This window comes from Bidens hawaiensis, unplaced genomic scaffold, assembly GCF_021521415.1.
Source record: "Bidens hawaiensis isolate Kalapana, Puna unplaced genomic scaffold, B.hawaiensis_p1.1 tig00001692_1, whole genome shotgun sequence".
NCBI classification, from domain to species: Eukaryota; Viridiplantae; Streptophyta; class Magnoliopsida; order Asterales; family Asteraceae; genus Bidens; species Bidens hawaiensis.
In genome coordinates, this window is record NW_027491096.1 from 2,791,965 (window position 1) to 2,802,118 (window position 10,154).

The window sequence follows — 10,154 nt, forward strand, 5'->3', positions numbered from 1 at the left end:
GGATAGGGTTATGCGTGACCTATACGTGGCTAATATGGTTAACGCCACGAATCGAGCTATCTTTAACGTATTAGGTGGCGCATGCTAATTATCTCTGGTGTCTCTAACACGACCCTTATTAAATCATATTATGTCTCTTTCACTATTAATGAGAGCCGTCTTTCAATGCTTTATGATAAAAAAAGCGTAAAAATAATTTCTTAGTTTTTTAGTTATTTAATTATTTGTATATAAATTCACTTTTTTTACGAAATACAATACAAAAGACACCGTACGGTACATACTTATCTAAAACGATATGTTATCTTTATATGATACTAGCTTTTAGCCCGCGTGTTACGCGGGTTACCTTTATTATTTTCTAAAAAAATTGTTATGAATGTCTATTTTTCATTTATAATATGTTTATAATATGTGGAACGATGTATATGCTATTTAATGGATCACCTCAAATGGACTCACATCACAATAGTCTATCAATTAATGTGGCCTAACATATTGTTGTTTTAGATTTGAATTTTGGGCTTGATATTGCATTGGGCTTTTATTCGATTGATAGAATTGTATTTCTCAAGCTTAATTTCACTTTCACACATATCTCAAACGGGCAAGTCAAATATTTTGTTTTCTTGCCATATGTGTATTCATTTCATTTTGTGGAGAGTTATTATATATATTTTTCTTATTTATATGAAGCTTAGTTTGTAGTTCTTCAACCACATAACCCTAGAAAGTCTTCATTAATAGTTTGGCCTTCACTAACATTATTACCATGCAGTAACTTAATCTTCAATACTTCAGTTTTGTTATCAAACATGTAAGTTTAACATTTGGTTTTGTTCTCGTTTACTGTTTAATTTCATTTTGTCGTGAATTATTATATCTTTTTAACTTTTATGAAGTTTAATATGTTAACGTAATATGCATCAAACATAAGATAAGTTATATTATATTTTGAATTTTGTTAATGAAAGTTTTCTGATCATATGTTAAAACTAAGTTTTTAAATTTGTTTTATTATCAATAATTTTTATATGAATAATATTTTCTATTTATGTTTGTTTTACATTTATTTTTTTAAGATTTAAATATTTATTTTTAATTTTTAAAATTTGAGCATAAGGGTGATTGTGAGAAGCCGTCTGTTTGAAAAATGTGTGTATATTGATTTTATTAGTTCTTTAAGAAATCATCTTATTTTCTTCATTCTTCATTCAGTCCGTTCGTAATCCAATTACAAACCCTGTCTTTCTTATTCAATCAAATCAGGCATATCAAACCTTGATATGATGTTTGAGCTTAAGTACTCAACCGCGTCACCTAGGAAGCATTCGCGCAGACAATCGTTAATCTCATGGACGACCTCATTTGTTGATGCACAAGTATTGCCCTTTCTTGTAAGTAAATACGGTTTTGGCAATCCTCTATACGGCTTATAAACAGCAAACTGTAACAACTACCACGGGAGCCTCCTTTGGATTGTCTTCAATGAAAGGCAAGATCTTAGCACATACGAATCCGATTAAGTCTTAGAACCTTTTATTGCCACGAAAAGAAATATATAAATAGGTTTAATAGCAAATGCATGAAATCTATTTTTCTTTATAATTTGAATATTTGTGTGATTCCATATAAGGTTGTTTTACATTATTCGTTTTTAATATTTATATATTTTTTTGGATTTTAATTTTATTTATTGTAAGAAAGTTAATAATATATTTAGGGTTTGATGATGAAAGAGCTTCACAAATAAATGGGATGTTATAACCAGGTTTAAAAGTTATCTGGATTTGGTAAGACCCATGACCAAGAAACAACTAAAAACCGGTCCGGTTAATAACCGAACCGGTTTTTTAAAAAAAACCGATTTGTGCATTCACCAAGCCAGCAAATCAAGACTTCTAAATTCATCCGGAGTCATGTGTTTCACAAAGTTGGTACCACCATACCTTCCAAGTTCACTGCTTGGGGTGTTTACCTTTTGACGTTTACCGGCGTCTTCCCAAATCATGTAGTACATCCCCATTTCAAGGTCGGTTTGGGATTGGGATTGGGCAACAGCTCTTAACGAGTCATGAATTTGGGAAGACGACCCGTATTTTGTAAGGTAAACATCATACATGTTTGACAAGGTGGTGTTGAAAGCATTCTTTAAGGTTTGGTTATAATAGGGGTTTTGATCGTCGTTTAACTCTAGCTCATCACAAATTTTTTCTATTAAAGCTTCAACACCACCAACATTGATGCAAGGGTTTAACGCAGCAGCACATGTCAAAACAGCGGGTAGTTCTTGAAAATATTTTCTAAATTTTTCTTTCATTTTTACACCCATATCAAAATAAGGTGCACCCCTACAATGAAGTTCACTCAACTTTGTGCACATGACAGCAATTTTTTGTAAAGCAATGGGGCTTGTTGGATAGTAAACCCCGGATAAACTAGTTGTGCAAGATTTAAAAATTTGAAGGACCTCCGTAACGATCTCAATCAATAACCAGTTTCTAGGATCGTACGGTGCACATTTACCCCTACTTGACAAAATTTGATGAAACGCAATTAATGATTCTTTTTGTTGGATGGCTTTCTCAAACATATCACAAGTCGAGTTCCATCTTGTTGGACAATCCCAATTTGGGCCCAACCATTGACAATTAGCTTCTACACAAAATTTTTTGTATCTTGAAAATGTTGTATTGTTGCTAAAAACATCTCGTAACATTCTTTTAAAATTGTTTCTTTGCGTTTCGATCACGTTTAACCCATCTTGCACGGCCAAGTTGATAATATGTGCAATGCATCGGCTATGAAAAAACGCTCCATCACAAATAGGTTTATACTTTAATTTTAAATGGCCAACCGCGGCCGTATTGTTGGACGCGTTATCAAACGAAATTGAAAAGATTTTATGTTCAATCTTGTATTGTCGAATGACTTTATCCAAGAGTTTAAAAATATTTCTACCCGTGTGCGGGTAATCAAACAATTGAAACGCAACGGTTCGTTTCATCATTTGCCACGACTCGGGGTCAACCCAATGAACCGTCACACAAATGTATGAGTCGGGCGAACCATTAGGTACCGACCACACATCCGTTGTTAAGTTTACACCAGTTTGTAAGTTTGAAAAGTATGAAATTAGTTCGGATTTAGCGTTTTTCCATGCTTTAAGACAATCTCTTCTAAGGGTCGAACGACTTACGTGTTAGTAGCGTGGTTGAACATACTTTTGCATCATCTCCGTGAATTGAGGGTTGTCGAAGTGGTTGAAAGGAAGTGTTTGTTGAATCACAAAGTTTGAAAACTGTTGACGTACCGCTTCAAGGTCGTACGTAAACACCGTTCCTTGATTCGTCATCTCCGGCTGCGAACTACTTCCCGATTCGTCCTTCAAGGCCTTGCAAAAGGGCCTTTGTACATGCGCTTTTAAAGTGGAGTTTGCATCTTTGCCATAAAACTTCAAACAATGTTTGCATCGAGCTTTTTGGCTACCGTTAGACATTTCGCATAGGTCGAAATGTTGCCAAACATCTTGGTTTCGTTTCGTGGGGATGACCCGAACGACCGTTTCTCCCGTGTTCGAGGCACCCATGTTGACGGATGAAGCAGCACTTTGGGAGGCCATGATAATCGACTACGAAATAAGAGCGTATGGAGTGGTAATTTGGTGTAATTGAGCGTGAGATAACAAAATAATCGCGTATGAAATAAACGTTTAGAGCGTTTGGAGCGTTTGGAGTTGTATAATCGAGTGTGATCTAACCAATACCCAACCTAAACTATATATAGATGTTTGTGGGGGTAAAATGGTAAAAAAAAAAAAAAACGGTCAAAAACAAAAAAAACGACTATATAGCCGTTTCACAACGGAAATAAACCGGTTTTTAACCGGTTAACCGGTTACTAAAAAACCGGTTAACCGGTTTTTCTATAACGGTCATAAACCGGTTTATAAAAAAACCGGTTAACCGGTTTTTTAGTAACCGGTTATTTAAAAAAACCGGTTTTTTTTATAACCGGTTTGTTAACCGGTTTGGGCTCTAAAAAGTGTAACCGAAATACAAACCGGCGGTTTGTAAACCGGTCAAACCGGTTTTAAAAAAACCGGTTTCCGGTTTAAACCGGCAAACCGGTTCCCGGACCGGTTTTTTTGACCACCTCTATATATATATATATATATATATATAAGACGTGATTTGTTTTTTTCTTGTATTTTATTAGAAGGAGATATAAAAACTAATTATAAACGCTTGTCAGGTTTTTATTGGTTTGGTTTGAGTTTATTCGGTTTTAGGTTTCAGTTGATTTCGGTTTCGTTTAGGTTTTCAGGTTATTGGTTTTTAATTTCAATTCAGTTTCAATTATTTTTACCAACTAATCAAATTCAAATGAAACAAATTATTAATGTAATCAGTTATCAACCATACCAGATTGTCATCGACTCTCAGTATACGATGCGACGATGGGTAGGCCGACACCAGGAACAACCTGCAAATTAATAAGAAAAGATTCAATACTCTAGCTTGAGTTCTTTCTTATTGGATTCTTTAGTCAAAAAAATCTGTCAATGTGATTCACTGTCAGAGATAGTTTTAATGCTATGTTTTTACAACACAAAAAAAAAAGTTAGCTGAAGTTGCAATATCATAGAGCCAACGCATGACAAATCAAGCATTTTTAAAAATTAAAACACTAAAGACATAAAAGACCATAAAAGTATGAAGCCATAAATTTAAAAGGTAAAAGTACCATTTCAATTACACTAAATGAAATAAAAGATGTGGAATAAGGCAAAACATTGAAGGGCAACATAAATATTATAAAAGAATGTAGATTACATTGAAACAACTTCAAGCGACCATCCTAGCCTTTAGATCATCAAACATCACATTTACAAATTTTAACACTAAACTAAGCATATAGATATGACATAATTAACTGGTGCGATGCTACATATCACTAATGGCGGCATGTAAGCGTCTTGGGCCGGGTAACACGTTTTGCCGCACGGTGCTCACTGTTCAAATACATATAAAATTGCCAATAAATAAGTACAAAAAATGCCGATGATCATGTGGTTACTTATAGAGGTCCAATTTAATCATCCAAACCCTAATTTTACGGTTTTGAGACGGAAATTATTTAAAATGCGTACCTCTGGAGGCGGTAATTAAAGCTAGATAAGTGCATAGCTACAAACAAAAGTTGCTAGTTGGGCTGGGTTGCCCACTTTTCTTCTTTTGATCTGGAAAAGGAACCTTACTCGCTAGTGAGTAGTGATGAATGCATTTTTATGTTAAAAATGGATTTTATATGCAATATAAGAATGCTCGCCGTAGGAAAAAGTCTTTTTCCCATCCCGGGTCATAATTTCAATGTATTACCCAGAGTAAGTTCAATGCAATATAATCTGTATATTACATTTTTTGACCTAAAAAATACAGTGAACATGTCAACGGGATAATGGATAAATCAAACTTTCAGGTCAACTAAACACATTTTGACCATTACAAAAGTTACCCATTTTGCTATATACCCTACTTAAATATTAGGTAGATGGAGAAGCAACTTTGGTCCAGATTCTTCCTTTATCAAACTTTTTTTCATAGAGAAAGCCTTAGTTTCCAATTATGAAATAGTAACATTAAGTTCACCTACCTTGCTTGTCATTGCAGCTAGGCCGATAAACAAACCGAAAAGTGATGACTGTTCAGCGGGAAATTCGTTTATGTTTGTTTATTTAATAAATTAACAAACATACAATTTTTGTTTGTTCAGTTGCTGAAACGAACGCATGAACATGAACACAAGTTTGTTCATCCATTTATGTTTGTAAACGTCCGTTTATTTTCTTTTATTTATGCCATTTATTTACGTTTGTTTATGTTCGTTTAAATTTTATAAATACAGAAGTAGGTATATTTATAAAAAAAAATATTTAGTTGTTCGTTAACAAACAAACATGCCCCCTTTCGTGTTCGTTTACAGGCTTAATTGCAGCCTTTATAAACATATACAGTTGATCAACTTAGAGTAACTACTTGTATGGTTGTTATTAAAATATGCAATGCAGATTGATTATTATGCATAACCATAAACCAAAAAAGTTGCACTAAACATTAAACCACACTCAGAAGTATGAAAATGCAATGCATGAGCTATCAATCTTGGCTAGTGAAAAATACTCTTTTCACACATCTTCTATACATCAAGTAAAAATAATATATAATACAAAAGGTGTGCCCTTTTTCCAGTTCAATCATCACACAAAATAGGATCACATTCACAAACATGAGTTGTTATGCACTGTCGATGCGCGCTTTTGTTTTAAAACAAGAGCTATACATCTAACAATCAAAATGTTAATAATAATAACAATAATAATAATAACAACAATAATACTTGCTACAATCATGTTAAATTAAAAGGTCATCCAGTGCACTTAAAGCAACTCCGTCAGTGACACAAATCAAGCCGCCGGAAACAATTATCCGTCCCCGTGCTTTAGGCTTCGCTTCTTCCACCCTTACATTGCCCGAGTTGCTACACAATAACAGATCCGATCAATACGCCAATTTATGAATTTTACATGAATCGCAATTAAACATTAAAAATTGTGTGAATTGATACCTTGTAAGAGAAGGATTGCGTCTGAAAAATGAAATGGTTAAGCAGTAAGAACACACCTGCGAGAATGTCCACGCATTCTTCAGCAATCATTGTTAATATCAGTTTCAGTGCACTATTCCTAAATTTCCTTTTTAAGCTTGTCATGATTGAACAAATGTAACCGAGCCATATACTTGGTGAATGTATTTTACAAATCAATAAACAAAAGTATGCAAAATTGCCATTATTTTGAGATGATTTTGTATATAAATAAAGTAGATAAACTAATTCTAATGCAACAAAAACTCACCCAAATCAATAGGTTCATTAGCCACTATCTCCGCTAAATAAAGTCTTAACAAAGTTGCTGATAATTTCTTAAAGAACACCAACACCACTCGCCGGTTGCAAAAAAATATATATAAAGTCCACTGAAATACATTTGTCTGCTGCATCATGTAAAGAAGTAATTCAGCATACACAATTAAATGAAACAAAAGACCAACTAAACATGTTGTTTAATTTGCTCAGCACTATGGTCATCTTTTCCACAGAGTCTAATTTTCAAACAGACATGAACCAATTACAATCACTTTTCTTCCAACATATTCATTGTCAACTCCCCATGGTCATGGGTATAAAACTTTATTGCTGGGGACATTTTCACAGTGCGCATCTGCTTGGAAGAAAAATAAGTTATGGAAAAACTCTAAAGCATGAGTATTAAAGATACTGTAGAAAATCTGTGACCATTGCAAGGGAAATTTTAATTTCATGTTTACAAAAATATCTAACTTTGACTACTTGAAAGTCAATATTACTGAATCATATGATTCAGGATTTTATCGTTCTTTAAACAGTTTAGAAAATCATGGGTTAAGTTGACCCGATCCAAATAAACTTGTGTCACAAATTACTAATAACTACTTTTTGTATATATTAATTGATTAGATTGTATATTTCTTTTGTTTAGGGCTGCTCACGGTCAATTCAAGGTTTCAAATAAGAAATTGAAGCAGCTTTAATATGGATTTCAGTTATCTCCAGAGTTAGGCACCAATCCATGTGAAATTACTTGGAAGTTTAACTCACTGAAAGAAGTTAGAAACTCAATTACATGAACATTAAAGTTTGGAAACTTCAAACTAAATAATTAACAACATGAACTGAACTCACAATCTACTTGAAATTGAAAGCTTGCAAATCCCTATTCTAAGATGGATTATGATGAAGAATTCGAAGAAGCTTACCTACCGATGAGAGAGAGAGAGAGACTCTGATGCGATGATGAGGTGAATCGATTTAGGGTTCTGTATCCGAATGAGGGCGGTGGTGAAGGAATGGAAGAGTCAGGGTTTGAGAGGATATAGTTTGACCCGATCCAAACCCATCCGAAGACCCAAGACCCGCATTTTTAAAGCTTAAACGGGTTAAAAACGGGCTAAATCAAGGAGAGTTCACCATTTACAAATGAAGCAATCTGGTGGCTTCCATAAAAAGAAGGAGCGACCACATCACGACACGTAGGATTTTAGGGTATCTTTTGATTCTTTTATAGAAAGATGATCATCATATAACCAACCCAAAATATATATTAAACCATAAAATGATTTTGAACTTAAATCATATCAAATTTATAATTGTGCCCACTTCCATTATTTAGGGAAATCTCATTTTCTAAAGCAAATAGTACAAAGCTTTTTCTTTAAAAACCAAGGCACTAATTTAGTGTGTTATTACTAAATTTATTTAGACAAAATTATAATATGCCAAGAGGTAGTTGGCTCAATGGTATCAATGATTTTCTTCAAAATTTAATATTTCGACCGATTTTAGGTGATGTACAATTAAGGAGTGTGTGTCACCTTTTTAAATATTATAACTATGTTTAGATGGCAATCAAAGTCTCTTACTTGAACTCTCTTTGTTTGAGCTTTAATTTCTTAACATTAAGCTTTTATACGGACAAGATAGTTAAAATATAAACATGCCATGCTATGTGAATAAAAAAATTAGTTGTAAAGTTGAGTCAAACCATGATATGTGAATAAAAAAAATTAGTTTTAAAGTTGAGTTAAGCGAGCTAGCTTGATTTTATAATTCAGCTCGATTTTAATTTTGAGCCGATCCAACTCAGATCTGTGTAAAGTTCGAGCAGGGTCGGCCCAACCTTTTCGGTGGCCTAAAGTGAATGAAAAGTTTGGGGCCCTTACCGAGAGTTACAGAGATGAAATTATAGAACTTATATTTTTTATATTTTAAAATTTACCGATCGATTATCGCGTTTCGTATAAGAAAATGTAAAATGGAGTTTGGTTTATGTAGAATACAAATCCAAGGAATCTATATACCTACATATTCATTTATTTATATTTATCGAGCAACTAGTTATAGAGTTTTGAACTTTTATTAAAATTTGAATGGGACTTTTATATATATTAATAAAAGTTCAAGGTATATATATATCTCTAGAAAAAGTGTAAAACAAAATAATTAACAGGTACAAACAATATGAAACAATCAAATGAAAAAGGAATCCTGATCTTGAGGGTCGAACTTGGGTGGATGAGATTTAGTAAAACAAAAATATGGACTTTAACCATCAAGCCAACAAACAAGATCGGTTTATTTATCAGTCACATGTAATAAATATGTGATTCCGCATATACATAAATATCAAAGCATTTAAATGGAGGCCCTGTTTTTTCGGAGGCCTAAAGCCCTAGCTTCACCTAGTACTACTATTGGGGCGGCTCTGAGTTTGAGTCGAGCCCTAGCTAGCCTTGACTCGGGTCGTTAACAACCTTTAAGTGTTTCTCGTCACATCATGCAACACCCCTTGTAGTGTGTGGAGGGGGGGGGATTGTTGATATGAATAGTTTGAGAACGCTTGAGTTATAAGAACCCGAGAGAACTCCATTTAACTTTTATAAATTTTTACGTATGAACTATACATATAAGTTATATCAACCAGATTTAAAGAAAATGTGGATTGGCTATTTACATAGGTGCAAAGAATATGTAAATGTTTGTTACGTATATGTTAGTCAATCTACTTTTTTTCTGTAGAAATAACTTGCATATAATACATATGACACACACACACATATGTATATATATGGGAAAGTTAACATACAAATTAAATTAGCATGTTAACTGTGAGAATCAAGTAGTTAATTATAGGAATATTGGTTTTAAATAATCCCAACTATGGCCTATTGGTAAATATCAGTCCCAACTTTACACTTGCCTGCTGACCGTCTCAACAATTGATGTATTTGTTTTTAACGGGCCGCGACTAACGGATGTTAACTCCGTTAGTGATTTGCTGACGTGGACCTTCTTCTCCGGCCGCATCACGCCGGAAACTTGCCGGAAACCTGCAACTAGCCTCCATTCTCCCTAATATCGTCACACCGTCTCCCTAGCTCTTCAAAAGACATCGGAAATTAGAAAATGAAGTAGATTTCATCTTCTTTCATGGCCAATCCCTATATACCAAACCCGATTTTATTTTAAAATTTTGAAATCAATGTTACACGATTTAC